This window comes from Tamandua tetradactyla, chromosome 1 (assembly GCF_023851605.1).
Source record: "Tamandua tetradactyla isolate mTamTet1 chromosome 1, mTamTet1.pri, whole genome shotgun sequence".
Lineage (NCBI taxonomy): Eukaryota > Metazoa > Chordata > Mammalia > Pilosa > Myrmecophagidae > Tamandua > Tamandua tetradactyla.
The window spans coordinates 118,622,691-118,635,837 of NC_135327.1; the positions used below are offsets into that span (position 1 = coordinate 118,622,691).

General features: G+C 38.8%; 1 long non-coding RNA gene across 1 annotated transcript; it reads right to left on the bottom strand.

Annotated features, from left to right (window-relative positions):
* Positions 1–212: 212 nt before the first annotated feature.
* On the bottom strand, positions 213–5,430 carry LOC143686181 (uncharacterized). The gene is made up of 3 exons (XR_013176955.1): positions 5,335–5,430; positions 4,894–5,012; positions 213–300 (listed from the first exon to the last, which is right to left on the bottom strand). It is a non-coding gene; the product is annotated as an uncharacterized LOC143686181 (long non-coding RNA).
* Between the last annotated feature and the right edge of the window lie 7,717 nt (positions 5,431–13,147).

Consider the following 13,147-nt stretch of genomic DNA (forward strand, 5'->3'; position numbering starts at 1 on the left):
CATTCAAAAACAGGATAGATAGAAGTTGGTTTAGTGGTTACCTTAGGGAAGGAGAGATGTAAATAAATGATAAGGGGCATAAGGGGACTTCTAGGATGCTGGTGACACGCAATTTTAAAATATGGTGGCTGGTTAAATGGGCATGTTCCTTTTGTGAAAATACATTGAGTTGTACACTTATGCCTCGAACAGTTCTTGTGAAAAAAATTTAAAACTTGATAGCAGGGTGCACGGGTTGTTCAGTGGTAGAATATTCACCTTCCATGCAGGAGACCCAGGTTCAATTCCTGGACTATGCACCTAAAAAAAAAGGATAGCAATGGTGAGATTGACAATTACACGTGGTTTGAATTCACTGTTAGAACATATCTTCCATAACTGCAATGCAGATAAAATTTATCTCCATCTTCCTTTCTCTGAGTGCTTTTTTGCTCTCTCGTGAATCATGTTTAAAATGTTCTCTGCCCCTCTCCCCTGGGCCTTCCCTGGTGCCCCTCCCCATGGAGGACAACGCTCTCTGGCCCCCTGCAGGCAGATTTGACCATGAGAGAACTTTGACTCTCCTTACAGCATGTCCTTTAAGAAAGAAATCCATCTCGACCACATCTTTTTACATCACACCCCTGCCAGTTAGGAATTATAGGATCTCAGACGAATTATTTAAAGTAAGGCTTCAGTTTCTTCAGCAGATGAAGAAAGGTGTTTAAGGATTGTGTGGCTTAATTCAGGTCATTATGTGGGACAACCTTTGACTCATAGAAAGTGCTCAATAAGCACTCAAGTTGGTGTTATTATTGGAGCGATGGGCAGGAGCTAGATCATGCAGGGTTATGCAGGCCTTGGTAAGAATCTGGATTTTATTCAGAGTTTTTGCAAGAACTGTAGGAATAACAAGAGGCCTACACAAGGGAGAAAGCAAATGCGATACTGCGTATATAGGACTCAAGTAAATTTCATGCTTTGCATGAACCTCACTAATGCAATCTGTCAGCAACAGACCCCTTTGCCAAAGTCAGAATTACATAGTACTTCTGCCCACCCAGAGTATTGCCAAATAAACGTGTGCTAGAACCCAGCAATACACTCAGCTGTGCTCCATCAGGAACATATTCTCTCCAGAGTGCAGGTCCCTGCACAGAACCTGAGAGTGTGTCACTCTTAGGTCTACTAGCCTACCTTCCTTCTTTCTTCTAAACCCCCATCTTTCTCTTTTTTCCACTTATTGCCAACAACGTCTTTAAAGAGAAATGAAAGAGGCTTAATGAAAACTGCACTAGCCTAAGAATCCAAAGACCTGAGCTTTGCTCCTGGCTCTGCCATGACTTGGGTCAGGAAATTCAACCTCTCTGGAACTCAGTTTTCTTATTACAGAACAGAGGTAGCGAGGTTCCAACATGCCCTCCACGACTGATATTCTCCAACCATAACTGCAGGTTGTTATCCTGTCATGTCAGCATTGGTCCCCAGAAACAGCTGACAAATTCAGAGGGCTCAGGGTAGGGCGATATTCAAAATATTTAACAACCAGAAACAACTGACAGATTCAGAGGGTTCAGGGTAGGGCAATACTCAAAATATTTAACAACCAGTATGGCATGGGCACAAAACAATCAGAAGGGACATACTACGATGGTTGACTGAATGTCAGACATTCAGATACAGAGATGAGAAAGTCAGGGTCTCCAACCTCATGGAGTTCATTGTTTAGTATGAACTAAAAAGAAGTATCAACAAGTCACCACATTCAGTGGATGGGTTATAATCAGAAAACAGTATCAGGTGTGATATTAGCAAAAAGTGGCTTGGGGTTCGGGGGAGGATCAACTCTGCTGGATTGTCAAAGAAGACTTCACAGAGGAGACACGAGAGCTGGATCTTGAAAAGAGAAAAAGAGTTCTCCCAGCAAGTGTTGGCTGGCAGAGAGGGAATTCCAGGTGGAAGCAACAGCATGAACAAAAGTTTGGAAGCATGAAACTAGAGGGCATCTTTGGTGAATTGGATGCAGCTCCATGCGATTGCGAAGCGAGCATGGGATGCATAAGAACACGGGTGGGAGGAGAGACTCTGCAGGCTGACTGGGAAGAATCCCCCTAGGGTTTGTAAAAAGACAGCTTAGGAGGGCTTGTAAGCACAGTCAATGGGAGTCAATGAAGGGTTTTGAGTGAAGAGATGACAGTGTTCCCAACAGAAACATCACTCCTGCGACAACGTGAGCTCCATCAGTAGGTAGGAGGGATGCTTATCCACTTTTTGAGACAGTTGAATTTAATTCTAAATAGCACAAGGATTTTTACATAAAATTTGCCAATGGTAAAGAAAATTAGATATCACCAATTAATACAGCTCTTTGCCTGAGCAGTAGTAAATCAGATTTGATTTTGAAAAGTCATTCGGGAGCATTTCAAATGAACAGTAACCATCTATTGGATCAATGCAACTTCAATAGTGTATTTCCTTAGTTTGCAAAATAATCCTAGACAGTATCTGAGCAGAAATTAGAAAACTGAGAGTTACAATCTAAGAGACTTTTATTAAATATAAGCAATATCTGGTTTCCATTATTTTATAACTGAATACAAAACAGCTCACCCATCCCCATTCTCTTCTCAGATGTGACCATTATCTTTCTAATGGTCCGTCTGTTTTTTTGGCAAGGGCAGGCTCCAGGAATCAAATCTAGGTCTCTGGTATGGCAGATGAGAATTCTGTCTCTGAGACACCATTGCACTGCCCTCTAATGGTCTGTCTTGATAAAAGAAAAATGCTCCTAACGGGGGGTGGGGGGACTGTTTAGACAGCAGAAAAGATGCGAGAGGCACTGGGTTCAAGATTAGAATGAGGGTCTGTGTCGGTTTAAAACTGTTGTGTTCACCAGAAAAGCCATTTTCCTTAATCCTAATTCAATATCATTGAGTGAGATCTTTTTTATTAAGTTGTTTCCATGGAGATGTGACCTACCCACTTGTGAGTGGGACTTGTTGATTAGGTGGTTTCCATAGAGATGTGTCTCCACCATTCAAGGTGGGTTTCTTACTGGAGTCCTTTAATAGGGAATCATTTTGGAAAAAGCTTCCAAGCCAACCAGAGAGATACATTTGGAGATGCAGAAAGAAAACACCCCTGTTTGAGGCTGGTAGAGAAGCTGGTAGAGAAAGCTCACAGACATTGCCAGGTGCCTTTCCAGATGACAGAGAAATCCCGAAAGTCATCAGCCTTCCTTGAGTCAAGGTATCTGTCTCTGGATGCCTTAGTTTGGACATTTTTATGGCCTTAGAACAGTAAACTTGTAACTTAATAAATTCCCTCTATTAAAGACAACCCATTTCTAGTGTATTGCATTTCCAGCTGCATTAACAAACTAAAACAGGGTCCTTGAGAAGGAAATTGGAAAACCTCTGAAGACAATGTGAGATGTTCACACATGCAAATCTTATCTTTCAAAGAAGTTACCAGCAAAGCCCACAGTACATAGCATAATGTGTTTAATAAATACTTCCCAACCAATTCTTCACCCAGATATAATAATTCTCAATTATGTGAACATAGACTTTCAAGGACTCATAACAGTGGACAGTGAATTTAGAGCTAACCCAGCTTGAAAGAGCATAAACCCATTTCAGTTTTCGATTAATAATACAATATTGTGGGGTTTTTTTGCCATGAGTAAAATATCTTACTTTTCAAATGATTAACAATCATATCTTCAATACAACAACACTTTAATCCTTAGAAACCACAGAATTAGGTTTCTATGGGCCAAGCACTGGGTTAGGTGTTTCACATTTTATCTCATTCCATCACTACAATATCTCAGGCAGTGAGCAGGCAGGTACTGCTCATACCTGCTCACAAGAGCCAACTGTTAAATTTTCAGGAATTTTTTGAGCCAATTCTGTTGGTAGCTTGAAATCTGCCACAATGGGACTATTTATACCTCAGAAATTGGCAAATACTACAAAAATTCAGGCCCTCATCCCAGAGAAACAGTTGGCATGCATTTACCAGCATATCACTGCATGTCAGTACCATTCTAATCCTCTTATAAATGAGAAAGCTTAGGTTCGGACAAGTCAGGTGACCTTCCCAAAGTTACCCATTTACTACTGCAAGGATAGGTTCTGGACTAGGTCTCCAATTTCAAAGCCCATGCTCTGTCCTCTAAGCCCTGCTTTATCACTTGAAATCATCACTAATGACCCATTTCATTAGAGATATAATTTTAGAGTTTAATTGAAAAGTCTAACTTGCAATTTAAACAATCATTTTCTTGATTTGTTCTTATCTTACTGATGCATTATTTTAAAAGTACAAGGACCCATCAAATGGCAGAGCTGAAGGATACTCACTTAATTATGTTTTCATTAATTTTGCTAAGCTAGTCTCGTGCCAGTGGCTGCATAATTGGGTCCCAGAAGCAGAATCATTTGAAATGCAGGACTTGCTCAGAAAAAGATGGATCCCATCTGATGAAACCAAAACAGCTTCCTGGTAATAATCATAGTGTTTTATTCAATAGCAGGAGGGCAATAACTTCAGAGGGGGATTTATTCCTATGGAGGGTACCTGTAAGGGGCAGCGCTGTGAAGTCAGCAATGCCAAATCCCAATGTTCAGGAAATGAAGTTAAATCCAAGGGCAGTGGATCTCAACCCTGACTGCTCATTACTTTTAGAAATGTCAGGGACTTACCCTAGAGCAATGTAATCAGATTCTCTGAGGAAGGGTCCTGGGCATTGATAGTTTTTAAAAGTTCTCAAGGGACTATCCACTCAAGACTAAATACCATCAAAGGACTTGTTCTCCAATTCTTTCACTTTGAGACAGTATACTATTGTGTCCATTGTTGGTTTCCCTCCCTAACAACTCAGGTACAGAATACCCAGAGAGCACTGACCTGCATTTGAGGTACCTCCAGACTGCACATTATGTGTGATGGTGACCCCTGCCAGCAGACCACACCTTCTTCAAAGAGCTCAGAACTGGGCAGAAGTCCCACCCACCTTCCTTCTCCTTCTAGAATAAACAGATTGCAATTCATACATGATTAAAATCTCATTGATTCCCATTCACTTAAAATGAACTACTTATCTTTACACTCCCCACTCACTGAGGCATTTATCATTTCTTCATCCTTCCAGCAGTGGAAAGAGCATTTAAGGCAGCTAGAGATTTCAATCTTACATTTATTTCTCCCTTTGCCCTTTATTAGCTGTGTGACAACAGACACGTGCTTGACATTTACAAGCCTCAGTTTCCTCTTCTGCAAAATATGAATAACAATGCTTAACTTATAGTAGATTTGTGAAAACTGAGATGTTATATATAAAATACCTACCACACTGTTTGGCGCATGATCCATACTCATCAATGAATATCCATTATCAATGATAATGTCATCAAAGATTCTTTAAACCAATGATTTGAGTACCACATTAGTACACAGCATATATACTGGACTATAAAAAACAGAAAGATGAGTAAGTTAAGGACCTGCATTCAAAAGTCTGGTGTCTAATAAGAAAGTCAAGATAAACCCATGAAGTGCTATACCATAGGAAGCACAAACTTCCATAGAGACAAAGGGAGACAAATTATAACTTTTAATAGAGAATGAGATGGAGAAGAAAAAAATTCAATGCATGCTCTGAATCTACAGATGATGAGTTCACAGGACTAAAATTATTCAGGGAAAATTGCTTTCCCACTTCACACCTTGTTTCTTTGTGCTGTCTAGAAACTTTGCCTGGAAGCCAACAGTTCCATCCAACAAGTATTTATTAGATTTTGGTCTTTCCAATCTTCCCACCATGACCTTTTTGCCTAAGTCTGGGCAATCTCTCCCCACTGCCCCTTCTCATTGGACCCATCCTCCCCACTCCCCCCACCCCAAACCCCAGGCCTTGGCTCATTATATTATTTTCATATGAAAGGCTCCCTTCTAGACACCAAGTCATGCTTTAAGACCCACCTCTTCCTTGAAGTCTTCCTGGCAAATTGTTGTCCCATGATAGCCTTTATTGTGGTATCTGATTATAAGTTCCAAGTTCAGTTCCTCAAGATGAATTACCTTGAGCACTTACAAAACACATATTCCTAGGACCCAGAATCAGAATCTCTGGTGATAAAGGCCTTGGAATCTGCATTTTATATGCATGGAAGATTATTCTTATATACATTAATATTTAAGAACCACCCACCATCCTATTTTATGTGATTTATTTATATTGTTGCCTCAACAAGGATACAGATTTTTTAATTGCAAAAGAGTCAGCCTTTTGCAGCCTTTAACTGCCCAACCGCCTATTTCCACCACCAGCACCACCACTACCTGTACTCTGCTAAGTATGTAACGATAGGAAGACACACACACATACTTGTGTGTGTGCCCTTGTGCATTAGGTTCTCATAAGCAACTGAGGAAACCCAGATACCTTACTTGGGGATCACGGCTTCAGGGCAAACATTCTCCAGTTATAGAGAGAATGATTTGTGGGCTAAAAATGTCAAACGAGATGTAATTAAGGTAGAATTGTGAGGGCATTCTCCTTGCTTTGAATAATTCATTGAGATTTCTGAAAGAAATGGAAGTAAGATTTGGTTGAATAAGTATTTTGGCTTTGTCTTTCTGAGAACTTCTATAATTCAGGCCTGTTGCTACTTTAGCATTTTAACCTCCAGCTGCATTAACTTGAGCAAATTTTTTCCCAATGAAAGGATTTTCCTTTAAGGAAGAATAAATAATTTTTAATATGCCTATTTTCCTCTAAAGATAGATCATTTTAAGCCTCATATTCTTTTACTTAACCTTGGCTAGAAAAATACCACTGCGGTCCAAAGAAGCTTAAGGAAGAGCCCCTAGAAAGAATGAGAGACTTGACACATGGGGTTTGGGAAGATGCATTAAGTAGTTATTGCATATTGTAGGTAAGGAAAAGATTAGACATATGAACATACTAATTGCCTTAAACATTAAGTGAATTTGAGTTTATGTCATAGACTATTTGCTAGGAAAGAGAAAGAGTTTATCTGCAGTGGTGAAGGTTTTGTTTTAATATTTCCAAAGATTATCAACTTGTATCTTAGAGACCAAGAACATTTATCATAGGAAACATTGGTTAAAATATTATTGCAAAAGTATGTTCACTTAAAATTAACTTTACCCACCAACTTTGCCAAGATTAGCCCTTATCTAAGACCTCAGAGATCTAGCTCTAATAAACTCAGCCATACTAAAAAGAAGTATAGCTATCCTTTAAATTAGGAACATAGCTAAAGCAGTCCTTTTTCTATAAATGAAAAGATTTCTTTAAAACTCAGTGCAAAAACTCAATTTTCCACTTCAAACTACTGGCTTGAAGAAATATATTTCTATAAAATTCCATCCAAAATGTTTGGGAAAACAAAACAATAAATAAATTCAGTGTAGAAATCAGTTGCTGGCAACAAGGTGGACTAAAGATCACTACACACTGGCCACAAAACATATAAAAATGCAATAAAAATGGATAAATAATTTTTTATTTCAATGGAAGATAGAAAAAGCACCCCCTAGAGGTAAGGAACCAAGCAAGAGGCTCCCTGTGCTCCAACACACCATATACCATGTGGAGTCTCTAAGAGCAAAGGTGCTAGAAGGCCAAGTGGGGATAAGGGTGGTGCTGGGTTCTAGGCCTGAGTCCACCTTGGTAGTAAAACTTTAGGAGTCAAGAAAGGCTATAAGTTTATGAAAAGTTCAGGAGAGGCAGCAAGCCAGAAATCTTACAATCTGGAAAAAGATACTCACCACACATACAACTGGCATAAGATCAGGAACAGAAATGAAGAAATCCTGAAAATTAAAAAAGAAAAGGTCAAATAAATCATTAGAAAAACAAATGTTATTTTTTGTCAACATGTCATGTCAGCAAAAGACATGAATAGGCAATACATGAAAGAGAAAACATACTGCCAAGAGATAAAGGAAAATATTATCAATCTTATTTGCAATTAGAGAAGTACAATTTGTGGAGTACTTAAACTGAGAAATTACATTAACATATACATACATAAGGAAGGCTAAGAATCCCATGGTGCTATCACCACTGGTTATCCACAACCCTGAAAGCCAGTTCTTTATCATCCAAGCAAATATTGGAAGAGACTTATCTATGGAAACTGATCTGCCCAAGAGGAAAGACCTAAACTTACTCAAGACCTAAACTTACATCAAGTCTTCTCCCCAGTTGATTCAATGAGATCACTCATCAGTCATTCTTATAGTCAATGAGACCCACCTACACATTCAGAGCTTTCAATTTATAAATTAATATAAATTTGATAATAAATATAAAAATAAACCAACTGTAGGGGAAAGCAATAACTATGCAAAGAGAAAAAAAACTCTTATCCACAAAGGGATAAGGGAATATTTTGAATCCATGAAATAAGAACCTAATGGAATTGGAAAAAAAAAAAAAGGAACATTTAAATCAGCCTGATTCAGCTGAAGAAATGTTGAGTAACAATTTTCCTTGGGTTTCTCATGTTTCTGCCCAGCTTGCCTGCACGGTACCTTTGGTCCTTTGTCCCAGTCTAGTGATTCAAGGATGTCTCTACAGCAAATAGCCTTGGAAGATAGAAATAATGTCTCCCTGGAGCAAAGGGTAGGCAGGCTTACTGTCCATTACAAAAGATGTGGGTTCCCAAGCCCCAGGGTTCCTCTTCTGTAACACTACCCACTCTATGTGCAGGTGTCATTTGGTCCTCTTTACATAAGCCTGTGGGAATTGGATCTTGAGAAACTAGTGCAAAAAATTTGAATACTTTGGCTACTTCTATTGCTTTAACTATCCTTTGTCTCTCACCCAGGAGTTCCATGTTTCCTGCCAGCATCCATGACATTGTGTCAGGTTAGTTTGTTATCTTGCAAGTAGGGTAAAATTTCAGATCCTTCACAGCTTTTGACAGGAAGCTCATTTCTTATGCTTTGATCTTCCTGGGGAGCCAGACGTGGTTTATGTTGAATTTAAAACAGGAAATGCAGAGCAGCTTACTCTCTCATATTTTGGGCAAATGACCAATACCTCATTCACTCTACAGCCAGATACTTTGCCCTTCAAACTCTCAGGGAAGCCAAAACCAGATCATAATAGACCATGATTCTCTTTTCCTGGGAAAATCTTCCAACTATGTTTGAAATTTCTACTCAGTTTTATAAAACAAACAATCTATGTTTAGTAATGCACACTTAGATGATAAAGTATTTTCAAAAGTCAGGATAATTGTTACTTACTGCAGGTGAAGGGAGACATACATTTGGAGGAGGACATGTAGGCATTTCTAACACTCTAATGTTCTAGTTCTTGTAACAGGTGATAGGTTCATAGGTGTCTTTTAAATTATGATTATTTAAACTATACATGTAGACTTTATATATGTTTTTGTATTTGATACATTTCACAATAGAAAACTATTTCTTAAAGTCATTAGATTCAAGATGAAGCCTCTTGTAGCTCCATCATCCTTAGCTTTTATTTCAGATAACAAACAGCTTAGCAATTGACAGTTAAGTGCTGTTGATGACTTGATAATTATCTTCTTCTTACATAAACACCATGATTAAAAAAGAAAGAAAGAGATATTCAGGTATGTGAGGAGCTAAATATCTGTTTTACAGACAGGCTGATACTGCCCACAAAATTCTAGCAAACCATGAAACAATAATGCCTTTTCTCCTGGCCCCATACCCTAGATGCAAAATAACATTTAAAGTTAAGAATTCAATGAATACTCTCTATATGAAACCACTTAATTGGGCCTAATCATTGACATAAACTTTACTATCAAGACCCCATTTATCCAAGAACATAGGTTATCAGGGGAAGACTTATTGTAAAGATTCCTAGATGATAAGCTCTTAAAGCAGCCACATCTATTCCTGGGTTGTAATGGCTATTTCTAAATCTGAGATGCTGAGCTCTTTGTGTATAACGTGGTCGTTCCCTGGGACTTTGGACATCTGTGTGACACCTGAGACTCAGCTAGAGTTATGTATCTATGAAAGTCAGCAATACCCCATACAGCAACTGTTTAAAAAAGCTGAAAAGGAGATCAGACTTCATTTAGAGATATGAATGAAGAAGATCTGTTCAAGACCAAGGCAAATCATACTAAAAGATAAAAGATCATATTGACTATATTTTAAAACTTCAACTTCTGTGTGAAACCAAAGGAAGAGATGTTTATTGGTGCAAAATTTATATTTTCAGTAACACACTACCTAATTTAACTTGTATGGTCAGTTTAATCAAACACCTTAATTACATAGAACTTGGAACAGAGAGTGAGAATTTGTTGGTTTATACAAGTTGATGTGATACCCCAATACATTCCAGAGCAATCTGGGCAGAGAATTAAAAAATATTTGCAAAGTCCCCTTGAGGGACTGGGGGAAAATGTAGAAATATTAAACTTGCCCATCTGGAGTCTCGCAAGCATTAGGACTACCAATTTAATAGGCTGAGCCCTCTATTTTGGGGTTTGCTTTATGAAACTTATTCCTGCAAAACAGAAGCTAAGCCTACTTATAATTATGCATAAGAATCACCCCCAGAGAACCTTTTTGGTGGCTCAACTGTGGCTTCTCTCTCTAAGTCAACTCAGCAGGTAAACTCATTTCCCTCCCCTCCAAGTGAGACATGACTCTCAGGGGTGCAAATCTCCCTGACAACATGGGCATGACTCCCAGGATTGAGCCTGGACTGGGCATCGTGGGACTGAGAAAGTCTTCCTGACCAAAAGGAGGAAGAAAAGGGAAACAAAATAAAGTTTCAGTGGCTGAGCAATTTCAAATAGAGCTGAGAGATCATTCTGGAGGTTATTCTTATGCATTATATAGATATCCTTTTTCAGTTTTTAGTGTATTAAAATAGTAAGGGAAATACGTAAAACTGTTGAACTGTAATCCAGTAGCCTTGATTCTTTTTTTCTTTTTTGTGGAGTGGGGTGTGGTGGATGTATCGTCTGGGAATTGAACCTGGGTCTCCTGCAAGAACGGCAAGCATTCTACCAACTGAACCACCTGGGCACCCCAATAGCTTTGATTCCTGAAGATGAATATATAATTATGTAGCTTTTACAGTGTAATCAAGTTATTGTGAAAACCTCATGGCTGACATTCCCTTTGTCCAGTGTATAGACAGATGAATGAGACAAAAAATAAATAAACAATAGGAGGATAGGGAGTATGGGATATTTTGGGTGTTCCTTTTTACTTTTACTTTTATTCTTTTTTTTTTTTTTTTGGTGTAATGAAAATGTTCAAAAATCAATTGTGGGGTGCAAGGTGGTTCAGTGGTAGAATGATTGCCTTCCATGAGGGAGACCTGGGTTCGATTCCCAGACCACTCACCCCCCCCCAAAAAAAAAAAATCAATTGTGATGCATGCACAGCTATATGATGATACTGTAAACCACTGTTTGTACGCTTTAGACAATTGTATGGTATGTGAATATATCTCTATAAAATTGCATTTTAAAAGTCTCCATTCATGAAACACTCATCAAAATATAGTACACTAAAGTTATATATTTTTGGAAGAAAGAAAAAGTGGAAATACAGTTATTGAGGTAAGATCTAGAAAAAACTGAAAGGTAAAGAGAAAGCAATAAACCCTCTAAATTTTTATCACCTTAGGAAAAAAATGTATCTGGGTAGAAGAAATTTTAGCAGATTGTATTTACTTTTCCTTAGTGCCCTAAACAAAAACTAGCATAAACATCTTTTTCAAATCTTCAGTTACAGGATGATCACAAAATCAAGGAAAAGGTACTTAAAAGTAGTTAGATCTTCTGGAGCCCTGACTGGCCCCTGCCCCACCACTCACCAGCCTGTGTGGAGGTAGCCTAAGCCCCCAATGTGATCCTTGGTCCTGGTACCAGAGTGATCAGAGTTACTCTTGTGCACATGTAGGCCTAGCTCAACCTGTCTGGTGGTGGCTGGAGGGATTCACCAACCCAAAACTTGCCCTAAACACAGAAGCAGCTCGCTAAGCACTCCTTCAGAATGCTATCAGAGAGCAGTGAAGTTGTACTGCCTGGAGTAAGGGATTGCTGACTATAGGACCATTCTAGTTTACGAAGCTGCTCAAAGAAGTTACCGTAAAATGCATTGACTTTTACAATGGGAATGCATTAACTTACAGGGTTATCATTTTGAGACCATGAAAATGTACAAATCAAGACATCATCAAGACATGCTTTCTTCCTGAAGACCAGCTGCCAGTGATTTTGGATTTCTTTGTCACATGGACTGGCATGTGGCAGCATTTATTGGTCTCTCCCTTCTCTTCCAGGTTTCCTTGCTTTCAGCTTCTTACTTTCATGGCTTTCTCTGTCTGAATTCATTCTCTTATAAAGGACCCCAATAAGAGAATTAAGCCCCACCTGAATGAGGTGAGTCACCTCTTAACTTAAGATCCTACTCACCAAAAGATCCTACTTACAATGGGTCCACACCCATGGGAATGGATTAACTTTAAAAACATACTTCATACCACCACAAGGACATACAGTAGAGTACCCGGAACCATAAGAAAACAATTTCCTACGGAAGAGGACATGCAGAACCTTGTAGGTAGGGAAGTTTTAGGGCTGTACACACATGCCAAAGACAAGACACATGCACATAAAGGATCATGGAGGCCTCTACCTTTGATCTGGAGCTGTTCTCTAAACTCATTGTTTGGAAAAGCCCTGAAGGAGAGTATGTGCAAAGGTCAATCTGCTAAGACTGAGAAAGCTGTTTCCATTTTTCCTTTCTCTCCTTCTCCTTCTCCTTCTCCTTCTCTTTCTTTTTATTAGCTCCCTGTATTTAAGGAAAGTATCATAACATTAGATGGATGCAGATGCCACAGACTCTAAATCCCCGGTATAACAAATTAAAATATCAGAATAACCAGACTTCTACAAAAGGTTACAAAACATACAAAGAAACAGGAAGCAATGGTTTAGGCAAAGGAGAAGATGAAAGCATTAGAAATCAGTTAGGATGACAAGATCTGGGACATACCAGACAAAGAGCTGAAAGAAAACATGGACAAAGAACTAAAGGAAATCGGGAAAGTGATGGGATGAACAGAAAGAGAAGAACAGTGACATGGAGATTATGG